The sequence below is a fragment of the Fukomys damarensis genome, unplaced genomic scaffold (genome assembly GCF_012274545.1).
Source record: "Fukomys damarensis isolate Sample0158 unplaced genomic scaffold, DMR_v1.0_HiC HiC_scaffold_26, whole genome shotgun sequence".
NCBI classification, from domain to species: domain Eukaryota; kingdom Metazoa; phylum Chordata; class Mammalia; order Rodentia; family Bathyergidae; genus Fukomys; species Fukomys damarensis.
The window spans coordinates 20,410,422-20,421,849 of NW_022900938.1; the positions used below are offsets into that span (position 1 = coordinate 20,410,422).

Sequence of the window (11,428 nt, forward strand, 5' to 3'; positions counted from 1 at the left end):
AGATGTCCCATGATCTACCCAGGTATACCAGAACTGTGCTTTACTAATCTAGGTGCTTTTCAAGCCAGTCAAGTTGATGATACAGATTAAATATCACAGGCCTCATTGTTAAAGGACAATTATCTTCAGGGCTAGGAAGAATGTAAGATGCTGTGATTTTGCCCACAGGTAATCTAAACAATACAATATTTTGCAGTAGATGTGTGAGGGTGGCAGGTACAAAGAAAACCACTGATCGTGGCCCAGTCACTGTGGCATTATTCCTGCATTCACACTGCTGCTGGAATAAATATTAAAAGGAACTAACAGCCTTTAAAACATTCCAAGTTGGATCATCAGAACTATTCTGAACAAGAAAAGAACCATCTGGCACATTTGCTGGTTTTCCTTCTGCCTCCCAGCATGTGATTGGTTCCCAGTACCATCCTTGTTTTGCAAGTTTCTTTAGCTCCTCTGTAAGGCTTGTCACAAACATGGGACAACTACTTCACGCTGAGTCATAAACTCTTGCAACTCAGGAGTAGAGTTAGGATCAAAATTCAAATGACAACGCATACTTTCAGCCATGTGGGCATCTGTGCCGGTGAGTCCACTGAAGTTCCTTTGGATTTGATTATTCTGCACTGGAGGTAGCAAAGGTTGAAAGTGGAGGGAAATCATCATGACTTGCTCTGGGGCTCTGCAACATGACTCCTGTGGTGCCAATCAACAAACCATTCACAGATTGATCCACAAAGATCTCTGGGGCAACAACTAGGTCCTGGTCTACCTGATTCTCATCTTCAGCAAAAGAGCTACCTCCCACTTGAGGAGGAACCACAGAGACCTCCATGGGTGAAGAACTGTCCAGACAATCGCTATGTGATCCTTCCAAAGGGGTATGTCCCCTTGTCTAAAGGCACGTTATACTGAATGTAGTTCTGAAGCATAAGTCCAATAACTATAGGCACATGTTCATCCAGGTGGAGATGCAAATCTCCACTGGGAGAATCAGAACTCTTAAGAGAATTATTTCTCTCTTGGCACACACTTTCATACTGAAGGTCATGAAATTCCTTTTGAATACCATTCAGTGCAGGACTTGGGCTGGAAGAGTGAACCAGTGCTTTGACTCTCACCTCCATCTTGATGCATGTCTCCTTGGAGTTTGTGGGCTGGAGAGGCCAGGGTGTGGGGCTGTAGTGATGACTGCAGAGGGAAATGGACCTGATTGGCCTTTGTCCTCTAACATCTTTGAAGACGATGGGGGCTGAGGAGAAGAAAGTGTCCTTGTTGACACAGCTTCCTGACAGTGTGCTGCCCTTGACCTTTGGTTTCTGCTTAGAAGAAAGTCACTTTTTTAAGGTACCCATCAGGCTCTCACTCCTACCACACACTCATACGCTAAAACATTAATTTTAGTCTTTGAAATTAGGATTTTGATGATGGGGGTTCTGCTTGATTTCAAGGAACATCCAAAGATCAGTCATAATTCTAAAGTTGTTTCATCTCTTCTCCAAGGTCTGGTGGTTATAACTTCCCTCCTCAAGGTCACTCAGGGCCCCACAACATAGCTGCATTACAGGAGGATGATTCTGGGGTCACTTCGTGCAATTTGGTATTATCTGAGATACCTTCCCGATAAAAATAGAGTTTTCTAAGGACATGTCACACACACTGCCAGAATTTTACCTACGGTGACTTCCAAGTTGTCAGAGAAAGTTTTGTATCTACAGAATTGTCAGCGTGCCCATCTCCTCCCCTGTACCCCCAACCCATGCATTCTGTGCTCTGGATTCCGGGGTGGGACAGCCGCACTCTCATTAAACAGGAGCGGAGAAGTCAGATCCAGTTTCCACGGCAAATCAGCTTTCAGCACGAGGTGCAGTTCCTTTAATGAAGCCTTTTTCTCTCCATGATACGAAGCCATTAAACACTGAGAAGTTTCAGTATGTAAAATATTTTGTTTATCTGGCCCTTCTCAAAGGTACTGTCTGTCATCATAGAAGTCTGCAGTAAATATAGCAACAGCAGCATTGAGTGTGTGAAGCGATTAGATTTATGAGACACATAAACTGCAAAGCTAATAACCATAATTCCCAACTTCAATCATAATACCAGTATTAGTGTCATGTTTTCTGGAGGATTGTATGTTTCTAAAAATATCTTAATTGTGGTTACCATGTTTATCCTATAATTCCTTTGATTTGAAAGTGAAAAGGCTGTGCCAGTTACGGGCTGGAGAAAACAGGCCTCCCTCCTTCTGCATTGTTTATATGGGTGGTAGGGCAAGATGGATTGCCCATCTTGCATGTTTTGCAATTAGATTAGATAAATTTCCTTGGAAAAAAAAGAGGGTCCCCACTAATAAGGAACAACTGATGGCAAAATCAAACATGGGGGTAGGGAAGGAAGGGTAGGATCTTTGTCCTGCCTCCTCACCCCCCTCCTTTTCCCCATCCTCTGTCCCCTGGGAGATTCTGCCTGAATGCCTCTAACATGATTTCATTCTAATTATTTGGCATCGTTTGAAAACCTTTGAAAGCATGCCAACCATCAGCAGATTCTCCTCTTGACCGAGGCCTCAAATATTAGTTCAGGTGCTTGATACAAGATTCTTGGCCTGTGAAGTCTCTCTTGCATGTTTAAGGATAAAAAGAAGATAAATTCTCTTAAAGCAGCTTGGCATTTTAAGCTTAGCTCATGCAATTATTATTATTATTAAAAAATAATTTCTGAACTTAAAAAATATTTGTACGTAAACATTTTCTGTGCAAAGTTTGGTCTCTTGGTCATGCTATTTATAGTGCAGTTCTATCAGAGTCACTGCTAAAGCAGTTTGAATGCAAGGGTGATTTTTGTGTCATTTTAGGATTTAAGAGATTTTAAGGAGGCTCCCCACCCTATTTATTCTTCGAAAGACAGTTCCATACAAAGGCCATTGAATTCCAGGAGTGGAGACACAGAAGTACTTACTCAATGAATATTTTTTTAAGCTTTTCTTTTTTAATAGACATAGACTAGTACCTCATCATAAGGCATTTTAATAACAAAGATGTATGAAATCAATGCATAATTTCATCCTTAAAGATTACCACTGTTAACAGTTTGTACATATTATTGTATGCTCTTTTTTTGTTCATATCCAAATCCATTATTTTACAGAATAGAATAGTTCTGTATCTGTTGTTTTTACACTTAATAATATATCATGGACACTCTCCTGGAGAAGGAAATACATGTTTGTCTCAGTCTTCTCACTCATTCTCCTTTGGCATTTCATATTATGGTTGGACCATAATTTATTTAACTGTTCCCCTACTGATGAACATTTAATGGTTTTCAATTTTTTTTCTTACAAATGTTTCTTAGAGCATCCTAGTCCGTGTATCTTTAGATGCTAATGGCAGTGTTTCTGCAGAATAAATTCCTAAAAATGATATTAAAAGTTTTAATTGCTACCAAGCTGATAGATTAATATATTTTAGAAAGTTGTTTTAAAATTATATGCCAATTTCCAGTTGTACTAATAATATGAGAAAGTGCTGTTTAGCCATACAGCAACATTGGTATTAACCTTTTAATTTAAGCTTAAGTTAACCCTTTAATGTGGACTCATGGCTCAGATCAAGCTTTCTTATTATTTTAATTCACAATTTCTTGAATTCATAAGAGTTGGAATTTTATATAGATACATATTTTATTTTTATTATCTTTTATTCATATCCTTCCTCTTTTCCATTGAGTGTTCATCTTTTCCATCCTAAAGCATAGATGTTTTGTTAATTCTAAAAGATGGAAATAATTTACTAAGTATTCTGTTGATTTTTAATGTATAATATATTGCATTATGCATACATTTTATATTTTCTTGATAAGATCTATCAATCCTGTCCTTTATGATTTCTTACCTTTGTGTTCTGTGAAAAACAAAACAAAACAAACCTCCCCCAGAAAACCATAACAAAAAATGTCTTCCATCACAAGATTATAAACATAGCCTTCTCTACTGACTTCTAGTTAGGAATCTGTTTTTTTCTAAATGTTGATATATTTAATATAGCATTAATTGTTTTGGGGTAATATGAGCTAAGAATCTAACTTAATCTTCTCCAAGGGGTTAGTAGGCCTTAAAGCACTTAATGAGCCAGCCCTTCTTTCCTTACTAACTTTAAATGCTATACTGAAAGTCACTAAACACTCATGTTTTCACAGATCGGTTTCTGTATGCCATGTTCCATCAAGCAGTTCATACCAGTCTTGTGAAGCTCTCCTCCCCATCCTTCACCCTCTGGCTTACCATTTTCTGGGGGCCGACTACATGGTGTGCATATATATGTACAACTTAGTTGGCTCATCCTCATAATACCTGATCTGGCCAGGGATGGACATTGGACCAAAGCTGGTCACCTCCCAGGGAGAGCTGATATTGATTGGGACAGATGGAAACTGCAGGATTTTTCTCAAAGCAACCACATCCCATAACTGTCTGGAGGTCTTGGTGACTGCTTCACTGTGAGGACTGGGAGGCTGACAAAGGTGACTTAAGAGAAAGCATGTATACAGAAAGAGAAGACTTCTTCCTCTGTCTTACTTCTGAGAGCCAGCTGCATTCTGTGCTTTGAGCTCGATGGGCCAATGCTATGGAGTCTCTTCTGTGAAAATGTTGCATCAGCCATGGCTTTTGCTATACTGAGATGTCGAATAATAATGACACTAAGAAAGATAGGTTGGCAAAGCCATGATTTTCCTTCTTAAAAAAAAAATCTGAAGAGCTACACTAAAGTGGAAACGTTATCATTGGAATTTCAGAAAGCAGACATTCGACAGACTCGTGCAGAAATGGAAGCTCAGGTTGTACTACCAGCTGGTCCAAACCTGGCAGCCAGAGGTAGTGCAGAGAGCACTGGAGGAAGGAGAAACTCAGCCCAGTGTGCTGTGGAAGCCTGTGTACCCTTGAATGAGAATTACTTAACTTCTTGGAAGCTGTTTTCAGAGAGGATGAAATAGGGCAAATGTGCCTCCTTTGACCTTCTTGCCACACCTGTAGCAGGAACCAGGTGTGCTTGGTGGAATATAAAATACGAGTTTCATGGATGTTGAGTTACAGTCATTATACACAGAACCTGTACAACAGCGCTGTGCTCTCTGGAACAAAGAGCTTATAAGGTCAGTAGCCCACCACACACTATGGTAGGAAGTGGTGCTAAGAGAAACAGAAAGGCTGGGTCTCAGGCAGGACCTCTGGGTAGCACCATCCAAGGTGGTTGGGGAGCATTCTTATTTTACTTCATAGGAAGACACCCTCTGGGTCCGGTGCACAGCACTGGGTGAAGGTGGCCCTCTTGTGCAGTGTCCCTGTGGCTGCTAAAGAGATTGCACTCGCATGCTCGCAGGGCTGGTAGTGGAAGGGAACATGGCTTAAACATAAAAACAAACCTCAACTTGAGGAATTCCCCTGGCAGCTTTGTCATAGCTGTGTTGTCCAAACCTTTTGAAAAAGGCTGAAAACATTCGGAAAAGCATGGGTCTGGCTGGCACCTGAAGGCACGTACCCCATAAAGTGTGTCAGCACCCCATAAACACGCCACTTTTAATGGCAAGTGCATGTCCCTATTCACTACCATCATTTATTCTACTGCAAAATCTCCCGGAACTTTGTTTGCAGAATTCCTTTTATCTTAACCATTAAACCAGCCTTGGAGAGATATTGAGGTCAGTTGTTCTGGACCTGAGTCATATCTGCCCTGACCTCACCTGAACAGTAATCTAACTAGCAACAGAGGCTGCTGAATAATGAGAACAACCTTGTGGCAGGCTTCCTGATCGGCTGGCATTCACGGAAAGCTGGACCCATCCATCGTCCTGTAATGCTTTATGAGCGTTCACCCTGGAATAGGGGTGTTTTAAAACATCTGCTTTGGTGAGATAATAAACATAGGTGAGTGCCCACAGTTAGAGGGTGTGTTAAAGGGACATGCATAGGAGAGGAGAAGAGGGTCCCACAGCCAAACATACAGAAAAAGATGTGAGATGACACTGTTTGGATTGTGTCAAGAGGACTAAAGTGAGGAGTGCAAAACAACACAATACAAAACAAAACAAAAAACCCAACTAAGTCAAACTACCCTACCCCTAAGAAAAAGAACCCAGAAAAACAAAAAGAGTAAATGAATGAGTCCTTGGCTGAATGGGAAGACTTGCCACGAAGCAAGGAATTTTGCTGTATGAGGTTTCTATGTTTCAGTCAAGGAGAACAGTTTCAAATAGGGATACCTGGTGTGAATGTGGCGATGTCACTAGTGCTGTGACGGGCAAGTCAGTCAGCTCTCAGATCAACTGCATGGGCCGAAGCTCCGGCCTAGACTGCACACCATGGGAAGAAGAGGAGCAAGACTGAGTGGAGATGACAGGCGAGTCAGCCATTTTTGAGAAATCACAAAGAGTGACAGAGGTGAAAGATTGCAGGGCTATTCTGTCTTGATACCAAGAAATGGAATTCTAATGGATTTAGAAGATTTTTGCTGACCTTCTGCCTGTTTTTGGAGTATGTTCTGACATAGTGTGTGAGTCCCTGGGGGTAGACATAGTCCTATTTAGTCAAGAACTATGTGGATTCATAGGAATAATTCATTTAACACCACCAACCTTTCTTCTACTCCCTCTGTCTTTCATATTAGAAGTTGGATAGATAAGGAAATTTTGTAGACAAAATACACTTATTTTCTTTAAAGACATTTAATATTTCTCATCTTGTGGCTAGTGTGGAAAAAAAGGGTTGTATATTTATATATAATTATATCATTGAATTTATCATTATTGGTAATAGCTTGGTCAAATTAACATAATAATGTAAGTATATTACATATGTAATATTGATGTTATATATTATGTTATACAACTATTATTTGTATAAGTGGTAAAATATGTGAATGAGATGGACAAAGTTAGGGTTAAGTGGCAAAAGAGCTGCTTTCCAGGTTAACATCAACCAGAGGTGGTAGAATAATGGAGTACAAAATTATACAGAGCCTTCTAATTAGAGCTAATTAGAAGAGCAAATCCCATTCACTCAGAGCTATTACAATGGAATCAGTGGGAGTAGAGCCAAGAAATCACCATTTTCGACCACCTCCCTAGGTGATCCTTCAGCATATTTGTGAATCTGCATCTTTAGACCTGACTTCTCCCCTGAGTTCTGGACTTGGGTACCAGCAGACTTCTCAACATCTCTACTTGCACATATAACAAAAATCCTCATCTAAATTGACCACAACAGGAGTCTTCATCCTTTCCAAGAGATTCTTTGTCTCTTCCTTGAGGAAGTGGTACCACCATCTAATTCGAAGCTTGGGTAAAACCTAGACATTACTTCTTTCCCTCCTAAATCCTACATTGCCTTTACCTTTGCAGGATGTCACGATTTTGCCACTTCCAACCATAGTCTAAGTTCACTGAGGTACTGCAGTCACCTTGCCCCTGGCTTCACTTTTGTTTCCAGTTCCTTCCTGGCACCAAGTTTGACTTCTGATGTCATCAGTAGTGTTTTACTGCATCGGTAATTGATGCCCACTCTTTTATCTTGGCCTAAAAAACCACCCACATCTGTCCTGCATTTCATACTACCTTTTATGATCTCTGGAATCTTCTCCCATGGACTTATAAACTCAGCTCTGTCCCTCGAGAACGTGTTTCTCCTGTTTCAGTCCATTCCTCTTAGACCTTCTCAGTCCAAGTCTACCTACCTATCAAATGTTGAAACAATTTCTCTACAATCTCACCAACACTTGTTCTTTTCTCTTATTTTTTTCACAATAGCTATCCTAAAGAGTGTGAAGCTATGTAGTTTTTCAGACTTAGTTGGTATTGGAAAAATTAGTTTGTGTTAGACCTCTGTGAATTTGTACAAGTTTCTCAAGAAGGATTCTGTGGCCCAGATGTAGGAGCAGAAATCATCTCATGGGACCATGGGCTGGATTGGTGGATAATGTCATTAAAAGCACTCTGGAAAAGAGTAAAATAGATTTTTTTCCTTAGCAACTACTAAGATTTACCCATCCTGCCACAGTAGAAACATATTACTGTTTAACTTACAAATGCTTTGTTGCTGTTGACACATTAAGTTATAGCTAATTTTATCTCAAGGACTATAAAATAATATGTTGATGATATTGATGGGTCATTCTCCTGTGAAAGCTTAGTTCTTTTCAATCTATTTTTTTTCCATCTCTGTTCAAATAATTCTCTTGGTTGTTGTTAAGGAGAAGTACTGGAGTTGGGCAGAATGTTGGCAGTTTTCCTAATGAGCAGACCAGACCAAAGCTGATTTCTTCCAGAGAAACTAAGGGCTCTGTACTCTGTTCTTCAGAGGCTGATGCTCTTCCCAGCATGTGACAGAGCCTAGGTAGGTGATAGTAGTGATAAACATCCCACAGGGATGGTGAGCTACAGCTGGTATAGCATCCCAAGAAGAGAAGAGTCACATGTCCTGTGTGTGACGGTCAATAGCACATGTAGTATTGAGGTTTACTGTGAAAGAGATTGTTTCAGTGGGAATTGGCAAAGAGAAATGAACCCAAGGGGGTAAATGAAAGGAAAAAGCGCCCAGATCAGTTGAAATGTCAAATGGCATCAGAGCTGGTCCTCTCCAGGGAGCAGGAGGAGGAGACAGGGAATGATCTGTGAGAAATACCTTCAGGTCTTTAGGGGACCATGAAGTACAAGGAAGTATGTGCTCCAGGAAGCAGTATTGAAACAAATGACAATGTTCCGGGAAAATATTTGGAATCTGTCTAAGGAAGATTTTACTGGAGCTAAAAACAAGAAGGACAGCCACATGTAGAAACTTTCTGTTCATGGAACTATCGAAGATGAGACTGACAAGCAGACAGGAAAGTGATGTTAGGCTTAGCATTCCCAAGATCAGAAAAATCAATGACACTTATTAATCAGCTTTCCATTATTATGATAAAGTACCCGAGTTAACCAACTTAAAATGAGGAAAGATTTATTTTGGTTTATAGTTTTGGAGCTTTCAGTCCATGACTGTTTGGCCCCATGGTTTTGGAGCTATGGCAAGGCACCATATCATGGTGAGGGCACCTTGGTGACCAGGAAGCAACAAGAGGGAGAAGGGGCCAGGTTCCGATATTCCTTTCAAAGGCAATGTCCCCAGATAACCAGGAGACTTCAAACTAAGCCCCCCCAACATTTCTACTACCTTCCAATATGCTGTGTTCTGGGGATCAAGATATTAGTGTGTGGGGCCTTGGAGGACACTTATCCAGACCTTAGCCACAGTCATAATCTGCTGACCATTAAGGCAAAGGTGACTAAACAGCAGCATCTTAACTTCCACTACCGAAGAGCAGGTACCTTCAGTGGTGCTGCACAAAGCTGCCAGGTGCTCTGGTTCTGCATCATGAAGGGAATCCATTGTTATCTTTTATTGCAGGCAACATATGGCCCTTCTCACAAAAGGGATCAAGGTCTAGAGTTCATTGATACAGGAGACAAAGATTGCCTAGGCTAGAGCCAGAAATTGCTGACTCAGGAGGAAGACCCAGTTATGGAAAATATAGCCGAGAGCAGAGTGGGCAAGCTGGAGAGCCTGGTTGTTCCATGCTGGAACCTTCCACAGAATTATCTGAGAGGGCCTTAGGTCCTAAAGGTTGTGCTGCAGCATTGTACACAGGTTTAGGTGGAGACTTAGTGACAGGGCCCTCCCTAAAGCAAGGCGTTCTCTTCGCCTTGCAGAGGGTGAAAGGTGAGAATCGTGCCGGCTGCAGAAGAATCGTGCAGCTCCTTTTCTATGTTTTGGGACAGCCGATACACTGCAAACTCTCTTCATGCTTCAGGTATAAACATTCACATCAGAACTTGCATTAAACAAAAGCACACGGGTTACTTTTAAAATCCTTTTCTTGTGGGGGTTATATTGGAATATGTATTGAAGTTGTATTGGAATATGTTTTGAATTTGTATTGGAATTTCTAGCACTAGTTTTAATTTTCCTGTGAAACAAAGTCTGAATTCAGTTTAAGAATCCTCCTTTTCACACACCTCCTCAACTGTGGGATCTAATAGGTCTCATCAGGCTGAGGGATAGCTCTGCTCCCTAACATTTACTCTCCTTTCTGGGCAAGGGTTTCCCTAAAGTATGTGAGTATTTTGTTAGAGGATTTGTTTGCTCTGGGTGTGGGATGCTGACCAGTTACCCGTGGGTCTGCTTAGGTGAGCTGCCACAATTCAGCTTTTGTCACTCCTTCGTTCATGCCAAAAATCACAACTCCAGCTACAGATGACATGTCGATGGCTCCTTTTGCCTGGTTTATGGGAAGAGGAAAACAAAACCTTCTGTTGTTGTGAGCTCTTACTGAATATTTTGTCACTGCTGATTGTTAATTACTGCCAGTTAATAGTTTGGGTGATTAATTGGCTTTCCTTAACAAAAACAATGAAGACCATTTAATGCAGCAGAAGCAGAAAGCATGTTTCATTGCACTGCTATTTCTATCACGGAGTGATTCTCCACCCACCCCCATTCCAATGATACCTGCTCTGAAAATAATACCACAAATATTTCCTCCCCTTTGTTGTGGGTCCTCACTGGAAGTCTTCAAATCTATTGCAAAATACTATTTTTGGTAACACTATGACATATTATTTTACTCTGAAGATGAGTTGTTTATTAAATGAAAGAACAATACACATACAAGAGTCTTTACTTACGTTTCTGTTTCTCAAACTTTTCCAGTCATTTCTAATGTAGCTTGGGCTCATTGGACTTCATGTCAGATGTGGAACCCATTTTCCTGGTGCTGATAATGTCTATACCTGCAATTGCGGGGCATTTTCTTTATAAAAAAGGCTATAAGAGATTGCAGATTGAACAGTCTTGATCTGACCCTTCAGGAACTCACTATGTGTCTAGGAAGATAGACACAAATGTAGGTTTATTTTGGTTGTCCAAGGTCATTTTCCAGGCAGCCGCACTGTGCCATGGCTTCCCTCGAAGCAGGTGACTTCTGCCCAGCTTCCCCTGAGCTCCTGGATCATCACTCCAGCCACCTGCTTGCTGTCCCATAGTCACCACCAATGGAGCATGCGTAACAGAACTCACCGTGTTCCCATTGCACCAGCTCATTCTCTCAACTCCAACAAGTGGTGCCCTCCTGTCCCTGAAAGCTACCTGAGCATCTAAGGCCATTTTTGCTTCTCAACAACTCCTCTCTTCCCTTCTTCGCCCAGCTGCTCCTGCCTTATTTTACACTTCTCCACCCATCCGTTCTCACCTAGACATTTGCACCCATCTCCTAACGGGCTCGGCCTCGTCCACTGCACTCCCCACCCTCCACCTTGTCCTCAAGAGCAACCTCTCTAAATGGAAAATCTAATTCTTCTATTCTGTGTCTCTTTGTAATCCGCCGGTGACTGCAGGTGATGCACA

The 11,428-nt window shown here is 41.2% G+C and overlaps 1 pseudogene; it reads right to left on the reverse strand.

Moving 5' to 3' along the window:
- Positions 1 to 292: 292 nt before the first annotated feature.
- Positions 293 to 11,188, reverse strand: LOC104850242 (annotated as a pseudogene).
- Between the last annotated feature and the right edge of the window lie 240 nt (positions 11,189 to 11,428).